The sequence below is a fragment of the Diadema antillarum genome, unplaced genomic scaffold, assembly GCF_040938485.1.
Source record: "Diadema antillarum isolate AM-2024a unplaced genomic scaffold, OU_Dant_1.0 scf00000146, whole genome shotgun sequence".
In the NCBI taxonomy this organism is placed as follows: Eukaryota; Metazoa; Echinodermata; class Echinoidea; order Diadematoida; family Diadematidae; genus Diadema; species Diadema antillarum.
Window position 1 is genome coordinate 2,923,577 of NW_027271035.1, and position 24,212 is coordinate 2,947,788.

Below are 24,212 nucleotides of genomic sequence, written 5' to 3' on the forward strand. Positions count from 1 at the left end.
CTACACACACACACACACACACGCACACATGCAGATATCCCCACAAAACGTTTTTGGTTAATAGTTCAGTGAACACAACAATGATTCTTTCTCCTATTCAAGTTCGCATTGCAAGGTTACCAAAACACCTTAATCAAAGCTGATGCGAAATTTCGCGTTTCAAAGGGAAATTTCAGCAAAGATTTGTGTGCAGGTCAATTATTTTGAACACTTATTAAGCTATGCATTATCTCCACAACCAATCAACAAATGTGGTCATTGCTTGTATCATTGATTCATGAAAACAATAGAACCCTTAATTAAAAAAAAAAAACATATTCTAGGTCCAATGTTTATGAAATCTCTGGGATTCTGGTTAATTCTAGCTCTTAAGTGCATCTTTAAAACCATTTTGATCGAACATTGCTCGCTGGCCATGTCTTTACTTTGTGTTATGTTTTGTTGGAAGAAAAAAATGAGAATGAAATAAATGAAGTGAAATATCGGCAGCAGTGGATTTTTGTTTTCAGTAACAGGGAATGCTCCCAAGTAAGATCAAGCTTTACATTGGGACAATATCAATTGATAGTAAGATATGAGGAAAAACTATGATGTGACTCAGTTTATACAAACCTTTTAATAGATACTAGTAGGCAAGGATCAGAAAGACCGGAAGAAAAACAAGATGGAAAGCAGAGTCGGTGGTTGCGCAACCTGACAACCCTCTACACGTCCATTGCGCAATCCGACGAAGAGAATCTGAGGAAATTGAGCAATAAAAATGATTCAGTGTGTCTCCTCTTTCGCACATTGAACTCACCCTTTCTTAAAGTTCTGTTAACGCCTTCGTTTATGATTAGTTCGTACATGTTGATAAGCTATCAAGTAATTGAAGGAAAGCAATCATTGCTGGTCAAATCCAGTATTACTTTAATGAATGAAAATGAATGATCATTCAGACGCAAGTCCGTCTCGCTGCACTGGTAACATGTTAAATCTAATTTCTCAAGTTTGCTTTTGCATGCGTACCTCAAAGGATAATTTCTGTTAACGCCCGAACGTTTAAGAAAAAAAAAAAAGAAATTTGTGAAATGTGTGTTGAAAACAAAATATGGAGAGCTGTCCAAACCAACATAAAACACAAATTTGCCAACTTGTCTTACTCTGTAGAATGTTGCAATTGTAAACTGCTTATCTAGGCCCGATTTTCCGCGAAATTTCAGTGATTTACTTCTCTGTTTCTCATGTCTCATTTGACGCAATAGACAGTGAAATCAGGATGGGACTTCCTTTTAACTTCTGCCATTAAAGCCGATTTGAACATGATTGTTATGTATTTTCACCTTAACCGCTCATTGAACCTCGCATGGCGCATGCCCAGCCGCGTCCAGTGCTCACAGTGTTCACAGCTCATATTCGGTGGCGTGAGCCTCCTATCTGATTATTCTGCTCTTACATGCTCTTGCTGGGTGGACGCGATTTTCTGTTTGTCTGCACGTAGGAGATCAGAGATTGGATCAACGTTGAGATTAGGAGCTAATATCATTGACAGCAGGTTTTTTGGGCGCAAAGCAGCGGTTTTCCAAAACAATATTGTCAAATGCATGGAATTAGGAACAGGTCGGTTCACTTGTGAGCATTTTTCAGGGGCGAACTGCAAAGTCAGTCACAAAACTTCGGTAATATCTTCACAGTATAAATGCCTTAGTCCATCTTTGAAGTCACTTCATTGAAACGGCCCGCTAGCCACATCGTTATATAGGGAGGGGTGGAACAGTGATACCTACATATTTGATAGTTCGAAGGATTCTTCGAAAGAAGACGTCATACTACTGAGAGAACAATATAACCTAGTCGTAAGTTTTGCATCAAAGCTGTTTATATTGTGTTATGACTCCTCTTATAGATTTCAACTTTTCCATGGATGAATGAAAACCACTGTATCAGGGACACGGCATGGACAGCAGGACAGAGAGAGTCGCTTTCATACCTAGGAAGTTGCACAAACAATCAATCAGCTTGTCTCCTTTTTCGTAACTTGAACTCTACCGCTTTGAAACGTTCTGTCGACGACTTCAACCATGGTGAGTGCTTTAGCAGTTTTTTTTTTTAAAAAGATCTGCTGCATTAGAAACCTTCATCGTATAAGTATTACAATCTGATGCCATGACAGCCATCATTTAATTTGTTCATGTAATTACCAGTGACGTTTTGTCTCGGGAAAGCTGTGAGGTTTTTCCGGTTAACACCTTGGCGCATTTAGATAATATCTTGATGGATTGGATTTATGCAATTCTGTAGGATGATCAGTGAGATAAATCGGCAAATATAAATATATGAATATAGATTGTTGTAATCATGTCTTCTATGTATATATATATTTTTTTTTCGAGGGGAGGGGGTAAAGTGCAAGGATGAATGATTAAGAAGAAAATAATAATACCTCCGAGAACATGAGAAAATGATAGGCTACTCATAACCGTCTGTAGGTATGATGTGGTTAATAGATTGATGCCAGTGAATTATTTCAATCTAATATTAAAGGGATGATAGTATTGGTTGAGATGAGGTTTGGGCTTTTAACTTTTTACGAGATACCAAGAAACCATATGAAATACTACAGTGCATACAATTCTAAGGGAATCAAAAGTTTATCAGATGAAAATAGGTTTTGGAATGGCTGAGACATCAAAACAAAAAAAGCAAAACAAAGCGATCCTAATAAAAGGTGGGTCCCACCTTTTATTAGGATTGCTTTTTTTTGGGGGGGGGGGATATTTCAGCCACCAACATATGTTAGAAAGCTGAAGTTAGGTCTCAACCAAAACTATACGATTTCCTTAATAAAATGAGCTTCAAGGAAGGAAATTTATTATTTTTTTAATTTCTGGATTTTGTTGATCATATCAAAACATTGTCCTTTTTCATAAGTCATATGGCATATGAAGTTTTGGCATCAGAGAAATAAACATTCTTCTTCTCATTCAAAATGAGTAGATTACCATATAAGCGTTGAATAGTTTGTATTTTGAAAACTTCATGTCCTGATTCAAAAGGGGTTAACGATTATGATAACACAGGATCCAGCTATATTATTACCTTCTCAACATTCTTCCCTTTATTTGTTTGTTTGTTCGTTTAATTTTCGCCGATCAACTCAGGATCCGGACCTTGATGATTCTGACCGTAAGTAAACTGTCTAATTTCTTTGAATTGAAGTGATCGTATGTTTAAATGTTACGAGAAGTTTACAAGAAATCACACGCAAACACAAACAACAAGTCGCTATATCCCACAAGCTCAAAGGGACTTACCCGCGAGTATTCTTTCGGAATGTTTAAGGATTTCTCTCACTTATAACACCGAGGTACGAGCATATTCTTCATTTTTTTCTTTCTCTTTGATTCTAACCTTTCCATCACGTTTCTTGTAGATGCAAATTGAATTTCCTTTTCTTTCTCCCTTTTTGCATTTTTATGGTGCTACTAAGAAAAAAGAATTCAAATTTTCTATAGTTGACAAATTGGCGGATTCAGAGGAATTCGTCTAACTGAGAGACGAATGATTATATTTCTGCCAACGCCTTGCACATAATACAATACTTTGTCTTATCACTTCATACCCGTACAAAAATGAAACATTTCAGCACTGCTATAGCGTCTTAGCGACTATTCTCTTCATTTCATATATTTCATTTCATATATTTCATTTCCGACAAAGTATAGATTGCCCTTATTTGCATATAATAATATTTCTCTATTTACCATAGACGGTTTTAAATTAGTTACCAACAACAGGATTACTAAAAGAGGTGGTGGTGTTGGTTTTTACGTCACGCAAAATTTAAACCATAAACTGTTAAATGAATATTGTATCATGTCTGAATGCCTTGAGAGTATTTTTATTGAGGTCATGACCCCTACTAAGGGGAATATCATTTTTGGGGAAATTTATAGACCTCCGCATTCCAACCTTAATGAATTCACTGAGCGGTTTCACAATCTTCTCTCTAATGATTATTTTGATACTAAGACATGCTTCATTATGGGTGATTTTAATATAAATCTTTTAAATTGTAATGACGCTTTATGCAGTCAAGATTTTCTTAATTTCATGTTGTCAAAATCCTTCATTCCTCTTATCAGGAAACCTACTCGGATATCTGATGCTACTTCTACTCTCATTGATAATATATTCGTTAATAATGTTTTTACTGATGTTACTTCTGGTATTGTAGTTTCTGATATCACCGATCATTTCCCGATATATGCGCTTGTACCACAGTTTTCTATTAGGAAAATGCCAACCCTTAATTCAGGTTCTCGTGATATGTCCGAATGTAATCTTGATAGACTTAGAGAGGGATTGAGGTCAGTTGATTGGTCCTCTGTTTATAACCAAAGAAATGTAAATTCGTCCTTTGATGTTTTTATGAACATCCTTATAAATATGTGTAATGTTTATATACCCTTATTTAGACGATTCAGATCAAATTATAAGAGAGTACCAAAACAACCATGGATTTCAAAGTCCCTACTTAGGTCTATCAATAGGAAGAATAAATTGTTTTACAGATACCGAAAATCTCCGAATGATGTAACCAAATCCCGTTATATTCGTTACCGCAATGTACTTACTTCTTCGTTGCGCTTAGCCAAGCAACTGTATTTTGCAAATCAGTTTGAAAAATGCAAGTTCGACATTAAGAGTACGTGGAGGGTGATAAACACAGCTTTGAAATCTAGCACTGTTACAAATTCCCCTACTCATATTTTGAATGACGGTCATCAAGTTGATGATCCACAGGAAATGGCCGATGTATTCAATGATTACTTTGTTAACTTAGGACCTGATCTTGCTAGCAAAATACCAAATACCCAGACAACTTTTCATTCTTTTTTAAAAGACAGGAATGTACAAACCATGTTTTTCATTCCTATTGTTGAAGAAGAAATCAAAGAAATTGTTGATAACCTAAATATTAAGAAAAGTATAGGTAATGATGGTATTTCGGCTTTTCTTCTGAAGAATATAATAAATGAAATAATTTCTCCACTCACTTATATTTTCGATCAATCTTTATCTAGTGGCAAAGTCCCAGATAATATGAAAATCGCTCGAGTTGTTCCCATATACAAAAAGGGTCCAAAAGAATTTGTGAGCAATTATCGCCCGATATCTCTCTTAACCTCAGTCTCAAAAATTCTTGAAGGCTTGTTTATAAACGAACTCTTAGATTTCTTGTTAATTGCAATATTCTTTCTAATTTCCAATTTGGATTCAGAAAACAGCATAGCACAACTCACGCATTATTAGCCTTCATTGATAAAGTAGCTCATGCTTTAGATGATGCTTCCCACACCATCGGTGTTTTTCTCGATTTTTCGAAGGCTTTTGATACCATTGACCATCAAATTTTGCATTATAAGTTAAGCCATTACGGTATCCGTGGGAGGGCTTTAGAGTGGTTTAAAGACTATCTCACAAACAGAAAACAATTTGTTTATATAAATGGCTATGAGTCAGGTATGACGTCAACTTCTTGCGGTGTCCCCCAGGGTTCTCTTCTTGGCCCACTTTTATTCATCCTGTACATCAACGATCTCCAAAATTCGTCACAGATTTTTTCTTTTATTTGTTTCGCTGATGATACAAATTTATGTCTATCTCACCGCAATCCCAATACCCTCGTAAGTATAATGAATAATGAATTGAAATCTGTTCAGTCCTGGATTTACGCTAACAAGTTATCATTAAATGTTGATAAAACACATTATATGTTATTTAGCAATTCCTTGCAAGTTATTCCTGATGTTAAGATTAATGATATTAACTTAACCCGAGTAGATAGTACAAAGTTTTTAGGACTTTACATCGATGGTGACCTTTCCTGGAAAACTCACTTTAATTTTTTATGCAAAATTTTGTCACGAAATACAGGAATCCTAAACAAACTGAAACATTTTTTGCCCAACCATATCTTGCAGGTTGTATATTCAACCATGATTTCCCCATATCTTAATTATGGAATTCTTGCGTGGGGTAACGCATCTAAATACTTACTGGATTCACTTTTTCTTCTTCAAAAGCGAGCGATCAGAATTATTAACCATGCTGGGTATTTATCTCACACTAACGCCTTATTTCAGAAAAATAAGATTTTAAAACTGATAGATTTGTTTGGTTATAATCTAGGTATTTTTATGTATAAACTTTCCTCAAAAGATCTTCCTGGTGTCTTTTTACAGATGTTCATAAGAAACAATTCTGTCCACCACTATCCAACTCGCCAGAGTGACGCTTATCACCTTCCACGAACTCGAACAGTTTTCGCTAAAAACACAATTATGTATACAGGTCCTAAATATTGGAATGATCTCCCAACAGAGGTTAAAAGCTGCTTGTCATTATCATCCTTTAAGCGTAAACTCAGACAGCATGTATTGAATAGCTACAACACACAAGTGCACTAAAATTCCTTTTTATTATGCTGATAGCTGCTCTGTTATACTACTCGGTTGTTGCCATGTGAACAGACTCATGCATATACATTTTAGTTGCATGCTCTCTCAAATTCCTTCCCATCGGTGTTTTTCCTTCCACTTCTAGTAAGACCTTGGTCGTGTCGCATAGTTTCCCCTCCTTTCTTTTTTTCCTTTCTTTTATGCATCATTGCAGCTGGCTGGTATATCACATATAGGAATTGCAATTGATTCATGTTCTCCATTTTTTTAATCTTTCCCCGTGTCTATGGAAGCCGGAATGTTTAAACCCTAATAGTACTTAAGTATTCACGTCATTGTCACTCCCATGTCTAAATTGCTATGAGAGCAACTGCTATAGTGTGCAGCATGTGGTTACTTGTTCTCATTTTATCACACACATAAATGCATGTGAGAAGAATCTTCTGAGCCCCGAGTAATAGTCATTCTCTTTTGTTTATCATTACTTTTGGTCTTAATTGTACCCGTGCTCCTCATCCTGTTCCCCTTACTAGGCTTTTGTTGGGACCTACACTCAACAAGCTTTGCTTTTTAGTAGGTTCCATCGTATTTCTCTTCGCATCCTTTACTTTGATTGAAAATGACACATCGACCGTTATGTATTACTTTTGTATTCCTATTTCTTCATGTATATATCCAAGCTGGACATTCTGTATTCTATTTTGTTATATACCATGTATTTTCCATCGAGAAATACGAAAATAAATTGAAATTGAAATTGAAAATATAAAAAATGAGTACAATATGATCTTCATAGGGCCGCAGTATTATTTTTGGGGGTAATTTCTGATAGGCTTAATATTGCTTCTATGAGGAATTTGCATCTACTCGTCTTTTTGTCACTTTATTCTACATTTTTTAAATTCCAACAACATCTAATGAGTATATCACTTTTTGATTTGAACCTAAATAAAGACGTGCCAATAAATTGTGCTCTCAACACCAAGTACTCTCTCAAAATGCTCTCAACTCTATCTATGGCAATTCTACAAAAGACCGAAACAAGATTAACCAAAATATCATTACATAATGACTGTATCCCAAGTAGAAATAAATTGAATAAAATACCAGATCCTTTAATTACCACATTAGCAGTGACATAATCATTATAGTATAAATCTTGTGAAAATCCTGTCTTCTCATTGCATCCTCTGTGCTTTACTGAAACAATATTGATTAAACATCAAACGAAAATGATTGTCGAAATTAAGTTGATTCAAGAAGAGAAGTCTGGTACGGATGAAATCTGTTCATCAGACATCAAAAGGATAGTATGAATTTAGCAGAAGTGACAAAATATTCATGGAGCATTATATTCATGCCAATCACTCTTTTGATTAAAAGCCATTCCCATATCTGTTCTTTGGAAATTATTTCTTCTTAGACCAATTTGGTATAACGGTACCTCCGCTCGTAACTTACCTGAAGAAGATTCTGCGAGATTACAGTGATGGTCAGATAATAAAGGTAAATGCTTTGACCCCGTATAACTATATTTTGCACGTTTCTGATATCTCGTATGATAATATGTGCAGTACTTTGTATATTCATAACCTCTGACGGAGTAGCTGTGGAATGTTACACGGAGAGAGATATGACAAGTGTATTTCAGGTTCTTCTTCAAGCAATCGATTTGGAAAATTAAAAGTTCAAGGAAAGTATCAATGGAGAGAACATGTAACAATCCTTTAGTCTCTTCTGTCAATCAGCAAAATAATATGTTATCAAAATGTACTCTTTTTAGATCAAGTGGTGAATAATTGGTAAATGAAATAATTAAATCCGTTTTCCATGTCCTAAATTTAGACCCTTCCCAGCGCTTAGATCAAGTTTGGATTATCATGTTTTACCAACGATGCCCTCTTCAAGCAGCTTAGTAGGTAACTGGCAATGCTGAGTTAATGATATAACAACAGGGTCCATTTCAATAGATTAAGAAGGCTTACCGTGCATACCCAGGCATATACACGTATAGTAATTATTCTCATTTTTATTTTTTTTGGTCATTCAGGAGATCAAGCGCGTATTTAATATGTTAAGGGCCAAGACGCAGTGTGCAACGTATATTCCAGAGGTTCAAAAATGAAACATTTTGGCTCTGTAAAATAAGAGATGAACGTGTATCGATGCGTTTCATTAGACTATACACTAGACTTGACTTCTTTTTTTTTTCACCACGAGGAGCAACATATTGAGTGCGATGATACACTGCAAAAAGTCCGGTGTTGAATATGAAACACCGAGCTGATGTTAAATTTCCGGTGTTCATTTGTAGTGTTAGATTAACACCTCCGGGTGTCACTTCAAAATATAAAATTGTTTGCTGAATAGTTTCTTAGTTACTGTTCTTTTTGTTGATTTTGAACTAAAAAAAAAGGTGTGAACACTTTTACACCACAGTAACACCAGTTGGTGTGGTCTCCTGTTGAAGCTGGGCGGGTGTTATACCATTGACATCAACACCAGCAATATCAAGTCAACACCATGTGGCGTCATTGTTGAATTAACATCAGCGAAGTGTCAAAAATATCACCAGCTGCAGTGTCAAATTAACACCACGAAGTGCCAGGTGAACACTTTTCAACACCATCACAACATACTTTCTACACCTGTGGGTGTGGTCCTCTGTTGACTCTTGATCGGTGCTAGAGTTAACACCCATGGCTTTAAATCTAAAGCGATGTTTTTACAGTGTATACTCTTTGAATTCCATGCTTTTGAAGGAGGATCGTTACTTGGGTATACTTTTTTTTTGCCTTTAAAAAGGAAATTCTCCAAAATGCTGAAGACGCTGGAGCAGAGAAGGTTAAATTTCTCTACGATGTCAGACAGTATGGTACACAAACGCTATTCAGTGAATCCCTGGCACCGTACCAGGGCCCCGCCTTGTACTCCTATAACAGTGCCAAATTCAAGCAAAAGGACTGGGAGGGAATACAGAAGCCAGCACGCAGCAACAAACAGGAAGACCCTCTCAAGGTCGGCAGATTTGGCATCGGTTTCAACTCCGTGTACCACATTACAGGTAATGCTTGTTCTGTTAATTTGTTATGGAATAAACATTATGTATGTTGTAACATGGCGCATTGTTTCATTGAGATGACAGATTTAGCGACATTCGCTTCCTGTAAGAAATTAAACTTAAAGGACAAGTTCACCTCCATAAACATAAGGATTGAGAGAAAGTAGCAATATTAGTAGAACACATCATTGAAAGTTTGAGGAAAATCAGACAATCCGTTCAAAAGTTATGAATTTTTGAAGTTTTTGTGCAGTAACCGCTGGATGAGAAGACTACTGCAGTGTATGAATAACTTAGATGTCACATGCGTACAACAATATAAGGAAAATATAAAGAGAATTTCACAAAATTCCATCTTTTGAAAAAAAGTATACATTCCCCTGACTCGTTACCGACAAATGTTATGGGTAATATTATTCCCCCTGCCTTTAGAAAGAGGCAAGTCAAGTGCTCTTTTATTATGCGAAAAAAGTGAAAATTTGTTGAATTTTCTTTTACATTTTCTTTATACTGTTGTACGCATATGACTAACAAGCTGTAGTAGTCTCCTCATCCAGCGGTTCCAACACAAAAATTTTAAAAATTCATAACTTTTGCATCGATTGTCCAATTTTCCTCAAACTTTCACTGATGTATTTTACTAATATTGTTGCATTTTCTCAATCCTTATGTTTATGAAGGTGAACTTGTCCTTTAAGTACATATCATGATAACGGTTGTATCAAGAGCAAAAGTAATTTTTAACTCTCGAACAATCTGTAACGAGAGGAAAATGTGCGATTGGAAAAGAAAGGAAAGACAAAACAATCTACTAACAGCAGATTTAAACAACTGAAAATGAAGCATTATATATGCATATGATAATAGCAATGATTGCAATAATCACAAATAGGAATATTTGATATGTCTTTCGGGTAATGGCGACTGTAAGTGGTAAAATTTCAGTCATAGCGATAATGACTTATATAATGTGTGCGTCCTTAGCATATTTTTTCTTTATCATGCAGTAGAATCGACCGAGGAATGCCCAATATATCATATGATACTCTAAAGAGCATACTAAACTTTGCTGTTAATAAACCTGTGCATAATGTTTTATGGGAGCTTTAATTTACTTTGCAGACCTACCGAGCATCATGAGTGATCACAGTGTAGCCTTCTTAGATCCACTGGAGAGCCATTTCAGGATTCGCCGACGTCCTCAGACCGGATTTCGGTTTAACCTTCAAAACTCAAAAGATCAACAAATATTTAATGCTTGCGAGGACCAGTTCCAACCTTATCGAGGCCTTTTCGATGATGTAGAAGACGGGATCAGTGCTGGATATTTCGATGGGACATTGTTTAGATTCCCGCTCCGAACAACTGAAAGTGATCTCTGCAGCAAAGTATACACAAATGAAAAAAAGATGGATGATCTCCTTGACGCTTTCCTCGCCGACGCGGATGTAGTGATGCTCTTTTTACGTTCGTTGAGAGAAGTTGAAGTTTTAAAGCGAACGGCTGAACAGGATTCCCGTCTCATCGCCAGTGTGAAAGCAACTGTGACGTCTCATGAGGAGCTATCGATTGAACAAGATCAATTCACACTACAATTGAGGGAGTATTGCTCCAAAGGTGTAACTGATCGAGAAGATCTTCACATATCGCGGGATGTTACAATAAGTTCTGAAAACTTGGAAGGTTCACAGACTTCTCGTTGGATTGTGTGCCACCATATCGCAGGTGCCTCTATGAGTTCACAGCTTTCTACTATGGCAGCTGAGCAAAAATTTCTGCCATGGACGGGTATTGCCGCTCCTATCAATACCACAGAAGATGACAGATATTCAGGAAGGGTGTTTTGTTTCCTACCACTTCCACCGGGAGAAGAAAGCCGCACTGGATTACCAGTCCATCTGCATGGGTTCTTTGGACTTCAGAGTGACCGCCGGGCAATCAAGTGGCCTGGTCCAGACCAGACGGACGTCCCGGCGAAATGGAACGAATTGCTTGTGAGAGAACTTATTCCATCCCTATACGTGAAAGCGATAACGACTGCCATTGACAAAAAAGACATCAGCGTGGAGAGCATCTACCGCACATGGCCTGATGAGCCATACGTTCTTGAGAAGTGGAAGATTATTCTAGAGCCTTTCTTCAATGCGCTGTTTGAAGAACGTGTCATACACAGTGAGAACAATGGATGGCTGAGAGTTGAAGCTGTCATCTTGAAGGATTTGTCCGTGGGAAGAGACATGGAAACGGTAGTATTGAAATGCCTACGTATAGCTAATCACCCGTACGCGTCACTCCCCGAGGTCTGCATGAAGTGCATTATGAAATACTTTAAAGGAAATGTCATCACAACAACCCCGTCGGTCCTTCGACGCTGCATCCGCCACAATGAAGCTGTTCTCGAAGATCTCGACAGTCATGAGAAGCTTTTGCTTCTCGAGTATATCATGTCCGACAGATATTTCTCTGAGCTCACCGCATTGCCATTACTCCCTCTCGATGACGGCAGTTTCGTCCCATTTGAAGATTCCGACGCAAAAGTCTACATTCCAACTGCTCAATTTCCTCGCGCTCTCATTCCTGGAGAATATCAGTCTTTCATCCGAAGATCAGAATCACAGCCACTTCAAAATCTCCTCATCGAAGTCAGTAAGTAGGCCTGTAATCCCTCTCGTCCATTTTCACTCTGCTAAAAATGTGCTTACATAACATGTTTCCGAAGGAAAAGTAAGAAATGCAGTGACTGCTCTGATTGCGATCTAAGGCAACGATATTCACAAATACGTCGGTACACATATCAGTGTATATATATAGATATACATAAACATGGTCAATTTTGTGTGAATTACCTGTGCCCAGGGATACCTTACAGCTAATCTTTTTACTGTCTGATACATCCCTTCTTAGGGATTTATCGTCTTCTTAGACTTTGAATGCTAAAATGTGACTTTTTTTCAAGGAGACATCATTATAGTCTAAATATGTATGAATGACAGTTGACCGTCACTAATTGAAGGAGATTACTATGTTTGTTCGTTTTTCTATTTCCCTTTATTTAACAGCTAAAACTGGTCAATTTCAGCTGGAGGTTTTGACCCTGGAGGCAGTTGCTGCTCTTCTTAAAAGAGGTTTGCAGAACTGGGAGAACAGAACGGTCCTGTGGCAGCCGGGAATTGGCAACCACCCTCCCGCTGACTGGTTGAAAACAATCTGGAACATGTTGTACACGGAGAGTAGAGACAGTCTGTCCCTTTTTGAAGGGATGCCTCTCATCCCACTTCCCCATGGAAATGCTTCTGAAGTTGCTCTCAAGCCACTTTCCAAAGTATCTACTTTGATTGTCAGAAATAACGGAAAGTTGACTCTGGATAAACATCTTGAAGAGGTCCTCGTCAAACTTGGCATAGACACACTGGACTGTACAGATTACGTCATCCGACACCCGTCTACACTATCTCAGGGATATATTCATTTACCGGTTCCTGATGGGATACTGAGAGCAACTTTGAACACAGACCATGCTTATCTTGCCAACAAGTTGCGCGACCTCAAGGATAGGGAACGTGAGCTTTTCATTGAGTGTATCGGAAACGCTACAATCAATTTCTTAGTTCATAATATATTGCAGTCTCTTCCACTCTTCAAGACTTTTCATGGCTCTGGTGTATCATATTCATCGATAGTGAGTGCAAGGGAATCAATTGGTTACATTGGCACTTCTGAGCATGAATCTGGAAAGCTCCCTCACCCAGTCAAGTTGCAAAGACCTGTCATTATGGCACAACACAGTTCAAAACCTCTCATGGGAAAACTGAAAATAGTACCTATGTCAAATTTCAATGTGATCATGCATGTTGTGCGAGAAATAGATGAAGGTGATTTGTATAACCAATCTGAGGTTCGAAGTGTAATACTGTGGCTCCTCCGGCACTGGGATGAAATAAAACGTGAATGTGAATCAAGCAGGCATGTGCTTCAAAGGCTGAAGTTTGTTCCTACTGACGGTCTCAGTTCAACACTGAAATCACCTTCTGAACTGCTTGACGTGCGAGATCCAACACTTCAAGAGCTCTTTGTGGGTAAGGGATTCTTTCCAGTTCAACCGTTCACGGGTCCAGAAGTTCTTTCAGCTCTGGGCCAACTTGGCATGCGAGCCCAGGATAGGGTAACTGCAGACGAGGCAATCATATGTCTCGACATCGTCTCTGAGTCCAACACTGCTGATTTCGCTCTCTGCTTCCTGAAGTTCCTTGCCAACAATCGACATCTTATGACTAGCTATTCGTCGCGAACCTCTTGCACTGTTGGAGCATACATGAAGAATAAACGCTGCATCCCTTACGCGCAAATTCAGCCCTCATTCTATCCCAGACAGCTCCAGTGGCACCACATTCCATCTTCATGCCTTTCCACTCCAAATGAGACCCTCCTACTGTCAAGAGAGAATTCCATGCTATGTGGCTCAGTACTTCCACTCGCCGCAGCGGGCAACAAACTCCTCCCAGTATTCAGTGATCTTCAAATGGCTTCTAAGAAACCAACTTTACAAAGTGTGATTGTCCAGCTGAGGGAATGTGTCCAACTCACTCAAGAGTGCCGTGAAGCAGATGTCATAGAACTTGCACCAACGGTAAAAATCATATATGATTTCCTCTTGAATGAATGGCGTGAACAAGGAGATAGTGTGGTAGACGAATTGAAAGCCATTGGTCCTGTAATATGGAACGGTGAAGGGTTTTCAAACCCAAGACAAATGTGTATTAACGAGCTTCCGTTTGATTTATCGCCATACATGACACAAATTCCTCCTGCCATGCGTAAATTTGCTGAACTTTTTCGCGCTGTTGGAGTGATATTGACAGTGAAAACCGATGCGGAATCAATGATCGACATTATGCATGAAGTGAAGGCATCATGTGACCAATCAAGAGGACAGGACACCGCCTTTCATGCCAAGCAACTTCGTCTTGTCATGCAAATCCTGAAACAGCTCCAAACAATTGGAGAACTGCCAAAATATTTGCAAGATCGTATACTGGTCCCAATAGAAGCTGAAGGATGTAATTTGATACCAGTAGCGGAGAGCGCATTTGTTGATAAACCTTGGCTAAAATCAGACGTCAATGATGAACAATATGAAGAGGGAGAAACGTTTACCTTTGTTAGTCCTCTTGTAACAGCGGACCTTGCTGACTTTTTGCACGTCCCTCCACTCAGTCGTTTGCTCGTTGATGCTGACGATCTAGATGGGATAATCCCCATGGGCCAGACGGAACCTCTGACTGTTCGGATCAGCAACATTCTGAAGAATACATATGAAGACTCGGCTATTTTCAAAGAAATGATACAGAATGCTGAGGATGCTGGTGCCACAGAGGTTCGATTTCTGGTTGACATGAGAAAAAAACATCAATAGTATGGAAAAGCTCTTTGATGAAGGGATGAAGTCCTGCCAAGGTCCTGCTCTGTGGATTTTCAATGATGCTGTATTCACAGACGAAGATTTCACAAATATTCTCCGTCTTGGTTGCCGAACGAAGGAGAAGAATCCAGAAAAGATTGGAAGGTTTGGGATAGGTTTTAACTCAGTGTATAACCTGACGGATGTGCCTTGCTTTGTAAGTAGGAAGTTTATTCAGTACTTCGATCCCCAAACAACTCACCTAGGTAACATCCTTCCAGATAAATCTCAACCCGGCCTGAGAGTGAATCTCCAACGAACTAAGCAACTGCGGAGATTTTCAGATCAGTTCATGCCTTTCAATGGGGTATTTGGCTTTCAGACTGCAGACCCGTTCCACTACGACGGGACACTCTTCCGGCTTCCGTTACGGAGTGAAGAGGCAGCACGAAAAAGTGAGCTCAGCAGGGAAAGTTATGACGACATTAGACTTAAAGAGCTGTTGTTTAAGATGTGGGAATCGTGTGGAAGCGTACTTATTTTCACAAGGGCAGTCATGAAAGTTTCGATGTATTACCTCTCAGCGGAGACGACTGATGCTTCAAGGGCTGTAATGCTTTTCAGCACAGAAAAACGCGTATGTGGAAACACCTTCAAGGATAACATAACATTCAGTAGAGACTCAATTTCACAGGAAATGACTCATTCAGGCGCAGACTATTTCCAAATGAAGACAACGATGTTAAAGACCACATTCACTTCGATCAGGGCTACGTGTGAGGGATCGGAAGCAACAGAGAGGATGGCAGCAGAGGAGTCTGAAATGGGACTCTCTCCAAGGGGAGAAGTTGCAATGGCCCTTCTGGACTCACGTCCCTCCGAAATTCAGGGAGAGGTGTACTGCTACCTACCATTGTCCATGCAAAGTATGTTGCCTGTACATGTCAATGGGGCTTTTGCTGTGACTGACAATAGACAACACCTCTACAAATCAACGATTGAAGGTATGGGGATACGTGCCAAATGGAACCACCTTCTCCTAGTAGACGTTGTATGCAGAGCCTATATATACTTGTTATCTGATTAAAACTTTGTCAAAGTATTTAGAGGCAAGTATGGTTCGGTATCGTATGATTCCCTGTGGCCCGATGCTGAAATGATGCCATGGGATGGAGACTGTTCCGCATTATTTGATGCATTCTACCGGGCAGTGGTACATGGATCGCCGCAACCCGCGCTTTTCTGGAAAGATGGAAGGACTTTGAAATTCAACGACCTTGTGTTTTTGAGTCCAGAACTTCAAGAGGAAGATAGCATAAAGGCTGTGACAACTACCATTTTAGAAACCTTTCGCCATAATTTCACTGTTGTCGAAGTCAGCGACAAAACACGGCGTGCTTTCATACGCTCGGGGCTTGAATATGAGCTACTGAAAAGAACGTTTGATCATGAAATGTTTTTTGACGAAATTTTCTTACCGCAACTCTTCCGTGTACCAGATGATCACAGAAACACCATAATACTGTATGCTCTGAACTCTAGGAAATACAATCTGCACCAGAAATTGAAAGACATTCAATGCATACCCGTGTCAGGAGAAAAAACTTTGCTACGGACACCGAAAGATCTCGTACATCCGGAACGCAAAGCAGCTAAGCTCTTTTCGGAAGCAGATTGTGTCTTTCCTCAGAAAGAATTCACATCCACTCAAACCTTAGCCGCTCTTGAAGAGCTTGGAATGACAACTGATTGTATTTCTGCAGAGAGATTCTTGACACAATGTGAATCAGTAGCACGTTTGTGTGCAGAGAAAGACGGCAATGCATTGCGGAGATCTCAGGAATTGATTATTTATCTGTCAGAGATGCTGTCCAGAGATGTATGGGGAAATAACAATTTCCCCAAGAAACGACTGATCAAGATAGCCTTTCTACCCGTTGTCTCAGATGGCAGCACCGTGTTTCCTTTCCTTCCATGGATATCTTTTGATAGCTACATGCCTGCCAACAGCATTTACTGTCTTCTGCACAGAAATCTTGTAAGTAGTGTAGCCCCAGTCCTTCATGAGTGTGATGCATGGCGAATGCCACGTAATGTGTCATGTTTCCTTGGCATTGATGAGAGGAAGCCGACACTTCAAGAAGTCATGAGTCAACTACGGAACATCCGCAGTCACGTCGAGAATGGAAATGTTTCACATGACACTATGATCACTTGTGGCAAAATCTACAAGTATTTGAACAAAGCATGTAGACGAAATCCACAGAAAGAACTCATGACATCACTCAAAGAAGATAAATGGATTCTGATCAACAAACTATTTGTGTCCCCCTTGAGAGTGGCAAAATCAGTCACCCATTACCTTGAACCCTACTTGTTTAAGCTTCCTTCAGAGTTAGCTCCTTACTCCAACCTTGTTCAAATCGCGGGAATTCAGAATACTTTCAAGGCTAGTGACTACCAGAAAGTGCTTCAGGAAATCTACACTTGTAGTGAAGGAAAACCGTTACAAACCTCTGAAGTTGCTGTTGCGATTTCCATTGCACGTCTTCTCGGAGAAACCTGCATTGCTGGAAATGCTCCCGTGTCATATTTCCCAGATGACTCAAATGTGATGAGGCCATCCACAGATCTGTGTTACGACGATGCTGACTGGGTAAATAGTGAAGACGGTCAACTTAATTACTGCCACCATGACATCAGTATCTTTTTGGCAAGGCAGCTAAATATCAGAGACATCCGCCAGCAAATGCTAGAGCCGCATGCAGAAAATCTACCCGGTGAAGAATTTGGTCAACGCGTAAACTTGACACCCCGGATTAAGCGCATTCTCGAGTCGTACTCGGGCAAGGAAGCCGTTCTCAAGGAACTGCTTCAAAATGCGGATGATGCCGGTGCGACTGAAATCCATATCTTGTACGACCCCCGTAGTCATGGGAATAAGGTTTTCTCAGACAATATGGAGCCTCTGCAAGGTCCCGCACTTTGTGTTTTCAACAATCAGTCATTTTCTCGCAAGGATATCATGGGAATACAAGACCTTGGCGAAGGAAGCAAACGAAATGAAATGAGCAAGATCGGTCGCTTTGGAGTTGGCTTCAACACGGTGTATCATCTCAGTGATTGTCCAAGTTTCATAACTGACGGGCGAACGCTGTGCATATTTGATCCACTTCTGACCCACATTCCAGGAGCATCATCCTATAGCCCAGGTCGCCTATATAACATAACGGACAAAATGCGCCAAACGTACACAGATGTTTTCCCATGCTATCTAGAAGACAAACTTGCTGAAACGCACGATCACTACACTGTTTTCCGCTTTCCGCTCAGAACGAAAGCATCTGAAATCAGCAACGAAGTCTGGAACGAGGACAAGATAAAAACACTGCTGAAAGAATTTGAAGACACAGCATCAGAGAGTCTTCTCTTTCTACAAAATGTCAAAATGATCAAACTATCAGAGGTCACGACAGGAGGTGTTCTAACATCTACACGAACAGTTCACGTGGAAACTAAACCATCCGAAGAGAAAAAGAAGAATGATTTCTACGCTCGTGTATCTGAATATATCGGAGGGGCCAGTACAGGGCAAGATGTTACGGAGTTGATGCCTGCGTGCTACGAAGTTTATCTGCATAGCATGTCAAAGATTGAACGTTGGATGATATGTCAACATCTTGGACGTAGTGAAGGTAGTAAAATAGATGAAAAATCGGTAAGATATAAACTTCTACCTATCGGAGGGGTTGCTGCTCGTTTGTCTGGCGGAAGATTGAGAGGGAAAGCATACTGTTTCCTGCCTCTTCCTATCAACACGGAATTACCAGTCCATGTTCATGGTTACTTTGCTCTGGATCACGAGAGCAGAAGACATCTGTGGCAAAGTACAAATGATGATTTTCAAACCACGTGGAATCAGCAGCTCTGTGAGCACGTTATTGTACCCTCCTACATAAAGCTCCTGTCGGGGATCCGTGACTCTTTCAGTGATCAACATAAGTGGTTCATGCCTATCTCACATGAGAGGTCAGGAGGTGCGCTCAAGATATTAGATGTCTACCACGGTTTCTTCCCACTGCATGGAAGTGATAGGTATTGGAAGAATCTCGTTTGTAGCATCTACGAAGCGATCGTTCGTACCAGGTGTATGCTTTTCCCAGTTCTCGAGCCAAGTGATGAGAACAACTTCCTTCTGACATGGAAGACACCCGTGTCACCTTTTGTCTTGGATGCGCATGGAAACATGTCTGACGTTGGATTCTTCACCAGGCTGAATGAGGAAAAGAAGTCTTTCTCTCTGAAGGAGATTCTTCAGAGGACCGGATTTCCCATCATTGAGTCTCCTGCGTTGGTTGTTTCGAACATTATTAAGGCATCAGCAAATTGCAACAAAAGCAGCACATTGTTTGAAGTTCTGGAAGTCAAGCCGTCGGCTGTGGTAACTTACCTAGGTAGAAGTAATCGACTTAGCTCTCAACTTCCTATTTCAATTTCACAATCAGTGCTCCAAGACAAAGAACATTTGGCCGTACTCATCGAGTATTGCACATCAGTGTGTCATCTTGAATTTCATGGACTTCCACTGCTACTCACTCAGGATGGTATGCTGAGGATCTTTTCCGAATGGGAACCTGTCTTTAAGTCACCCTATGCCTACCTTTTCCCCAAACATTCGATGAGTTTTCTTCACGCACACTTTCTCCACAAATTACCAGCAAACCAGAAGGTATTCAGGGACCTCAATATCCTTGCTATTGCTGAGATGGTAAGTGTGAATGCCCCTTTCTTAAAGATCCCATTCGACGATTACTTGCCTTTTGATGGTAGACTAACAGTGGAATGGTTCAAGCACTTGTGGGATCTGTTAGAGTATCAATACACATCTGCAAAGAAAACTGACTTGTTCATCAATGGAATCACGGAAAAGTTCGGGGACTGCGCAATACTGCCCACAGTTCCACTTTTGCCACACACTCGATTCTCGAGAAGGAATCATGAAATCTGCTTGGTGCCTCTAAGGATTTCTTTCACTGTCTTTCTTTCTAGCACTCATATGACCACATCCCTTTCTTCAGCGCTGCAAACGTTAGGTATTCTCAAGATTGCAAGTGACTTTGCTTCACGGCCCTTAATTAGCAGGCTAGCATGTGACATTGATTCTAAAGACAAGATCTTCAAGCTCCTTGAGTATTTGCTTTCTGAAGACGTTCTAGCTCGTTTCCAAAACCTTACCAAGACTCAGCATGCTGAGATACTAAGTTTTTTTCAGAGTAGATGCCAATATAGGAACTACTCGCATATGAAACGTCTACCATGCTTTGAGACTATTGGCGGTGAACATGTCAGCATTGCGAACTTAACGTCTGTCTTCCTCCTACCACCAATGATTCCATCATGCGAACAAGATGCGTGGATAGACAGCTGCCCTGCAGTATTTCTAAAGCCAAGGGAGGTGTTTGCGGATCTTTATGAGGGACTTGACTTGTCTAAAGGTAATTTATTTAAGATCTATGCCAAGTTCATCTTACCATGTTTTTGGAACATGACGCTAGAGGGTCGTCTTGCACACCTACTGACCATCAAGGCTGCACTCTCATCGGACGGCAGGAGGAAACAAGAAATTGACAATCTGCAGTTGCGAACGCTTGCTTTCATTCCAGGAGAAGATGGAGTGCTCTATACGGCATCACACTTCTTTGATCCTGAGCTCGAGGTGTTCAGTCTGATGAAGGCAAGGGTTGACTTCCCACCCGATACGATACGTCAAAGATTGGGTCTAAAATTTCTGAGAGAAATTGGACTGCAGACTAAAGTGACAAAGTCAATGTTCCTAACATTTGCAAGGCAAATTGAAGGAGACAGTAACGCGAAGGTGTTATCACAAAGCCTGGTTAAATGTCTGCAAAATTACTGTCACCTTCACGAAGACGATCACTTCTTAGAACAAGTGGGAAAGATTCGATTCCTTGTCAGGAGAAAGCTTGGCCAAGAACTTGAATCCATGCATCCACCAGCATCAGACGGACATTGTTGCATTATGTACTCAGGGTCAATGATAAAGAATGAGGAGCTGGTATGGACAGTGCTACCCATGTTACCGCGTTATGCTGCCATCAGGACGGAGTGTTTCAAATGCGGCGTGATGGACATTCCGTCTACACTAGGTATGATCACGAACCCGAAGCTGTCAACAGTTTTAAAGCACACGTCTATCTTGTGTAAGAGTCTCAAGCAAAACGAGAGAATTCATCACCACGGAAGCGTGGGCAGCATCATGCAAAAGATTTTGACATTTTTGGCTAATCAGTGCGAGCACGATATGCTTTGCAAACCGCAGAGTAAATGTCGTCACTGTAACCTCATTGAGGAGAAACTCGGAAAAGGAAACGTTCCTCTCATTCTAGTCAAGTTCGAAAGTGCGTATGTTCTTGTAGAAGCGAAACAGATTTCCAGGACAGTGACGCGTAATCTGTCTCCATACCTGTACCAGCTTCCTGACAAATGGGGCCCCTTCTTTTGGTTATTACGGATTCTTGGAGCAACTGATAAACCATCCATAGCCCAGTATGCGTTTATCCTCAACAAACTTTTCAACATTGGAAAGGGATCAGTTCAACCGAACGTTGTTCGTTTAGTTGGTGAAGCCAGTCGGGGACTTTACAAAGAAATCCATGAATCAGATGGTCTCTCGGTTATAAGACAATTGGAAAACACTTCTACGTTGTACTTGCCATCAACACAACACGACCTGAAGGAGTCTCACACCCTCTTTTTCAATGACGCTGAACACTTGAATGACCGCATTCCTAAGAGTGAACTACTGATACTTCAGGTATTTCATGACCAGAAAGCCATCATGAAAGACGTCATTGATAAGCTGCCAAAAAAATTTCAACCGAAATCACTGAGTGAAAGTGTAAAAGAAGTATTGGATGTAGCTGATATTACTCAAGGTAGGTGTCTACTAGCTCAGGGCGGACGTTGTGACCTCGAACGGCGTCTTGACGCTGTCTTGCATTCAGAAGAACTTTTCATCGCAATCGTCAGCATAGTGAAGCACTACAGTAATAGGGATATGAGTGAAAATGAAAGGAAATCCATGAGAAAATGCTTGAGTCGTTTGAAAGTTTGCTGCATGCAGAGAGTTCAAGTAATCCTTCAGGTCGATGGAAAAAACATCGCCAACAGCTTTAGGAGGACACCTGCATTTGTAAGGGACACACGTCAGCTGTACGTGGTGCACACCGATGAACCAAGGACAAGGATACTATTTAGAGTAGCCAGATGTGTTAACCGTGTCTTAGGAAATATGGTTGAAGGTGAAGGACTGGCTGTTCTTCTAGTAGCTACGTCTGTGAAATCTCCTTCAGAAATTTTGTCCGTATTGTCTGAAGATGGGATAGAAGGAATAACCGGAGAGCGTGATGACTCTGACATTCGTTTCAAGGATTCGTCCCCGGATAGCATCGCAGAAGCAAAAAGGCTTGTTACTGAAGAGGTAAAGGAAGTTTTACAGTTGCCGCAAGAAGAAAAATCAAGGGCAATCAATCGCCTGATGCTGAGATGGCATCCCGACAAGCACCCAGAAGGGTTAAGTGAGCTGTTCAATGAGGCCTTCAAACATCTGACATTAGAATTGGGAAGATTATCATAGAAGGGTATCCCCCGTTTCGATAACATCTTCAGAAGGGTTAATCAGAGGGTATATAAAGATGATTGTTGACGATTCAGCATCAACGGAGGACAGATAATACGCGGATAGTTCTTGGAGATCAGGCACAGAGTCCAGGAACTGGCCATCCATTTTCGCGAAACATTCTCAAGCGCATAATTATCCCAGAGCCCGTCCATGGCTACATCAGGCATAAGGGGACTTAAAGGCTGATAAACATGAAATTGATCCAGACGACAGCGAAACCTTCCTTTCAGTTATTTACTTTCAAGTGCCTTTAAACTGTTGAAAGTGAAGTCATGGCTGCACATTAGCTTTGTACGGAGACTCCTCTCGTATCCACAATATCCGATTCTAAATAATTATGCCGCATAGTAGATTGTTCTAGAATCAGGTATCCACACGACTGCGCTTTCTCTCAAGTAAAAGAAAATAGTATTTGTAAGTCGTGAAATTTCAGCACATGAGGGCCATTCTAAATGGTCGTTGTACTTAGCGGAACACCTTTCTAGTGTACCGTGTCATGAGATATCTATCGTTTACATTGATTACATTACAGTGTGTTCACCCTATCTGTGAAAGGGACTTTGAAATGTGTATATAGTAGGGATTTCTGTGCATCCTCACGTTTGTAGTCATGGTGCTAGTAGCCGTAATGACTGAGTAACATCTTGCCTTATTTTACAAACTGTGGTTTTGATTGATATAAAGAAACTTTGTCTCATGCAGTTCGTTTGTCTATGGACAATGAGGTATTCTACATTTACTCCACCTTTCGATTCTATGTCATATTCAATTCATATGGAGTTATTGAATTATTACATACAAGATGATCAAGCTAGAGCATGTCGTAAAGAGCTCCTCAAATTCTGTGTGACCGAGAAGAACTTTATATCTTGAGTGTATTTTGCACATGCTATAATGCCTTTTGCTGATCATGAACGTAATTTGAGTTACACGACATTTAATGCCATGCTTTAGTACAATTTGTGATACATCCTGTAACAGGATATGCGAATCATCAAAACTCGTATCTTTCTGCTTACTGTGACTCAAACACTATACCTGTTTCTAATCGGCAGGCCAAAGACGGTTACTGCCCTAGGATATTCTTTGCCTCTAATTCCAGATGAATTGAAGATGATTGCAATCGAACTTTGTGTGTTTATGTAACCTTGTGGCTGATGCTTTATCGAGCTCTGTCATATTTGGAACAAGTTTTCGTATCCCTCTCCTTTTTGTTGTTATTGCTCTTTGTTTGAAAGTGAAAAACAGATAAGCATGTCAAACGACAGCAGAAGCTGGCAAGGAAATTATTATTATTGAAAACCTATTGAAGGACCCAGTATCTTTGTACTAACGTTTTGTGCATTGTATGTAGTTGAAAGATGTCATCTACATATTTTTAAATGGAAAAGTTTGTCACAAAAGTAGTATGCCGCATTTTATGTCAAATTAAAGTGTAAAAAGTATCTTACATCAGCCGATGTTCATTTTAGCGGCTTAAAATATATGCTCGTATTTTGACATTATGAACATGAGAATTATGTAACTTCTCCAATTTCAAAGAACATGAAGGTATGTATAAGCTTTAGAGGGGAAATACAGTCGCACCTTGCTAATGATGTACGTTTC

The 24,212-nt window shown here is 40.0% G+C and overlaps 1 pseudogene; it reads left to right on the forward strand.

The window, feature by feature from the left end:
* Window positions 1–1,506: 1,506 nt before the first annotated feature.
* Window positions 1,507–22,628, forward strand: LOC139721652 (sacsin-like; annotated as a pseudogene).
* Window positions 22,629–24,212: the final 1,584 nt, after the last annotated feature.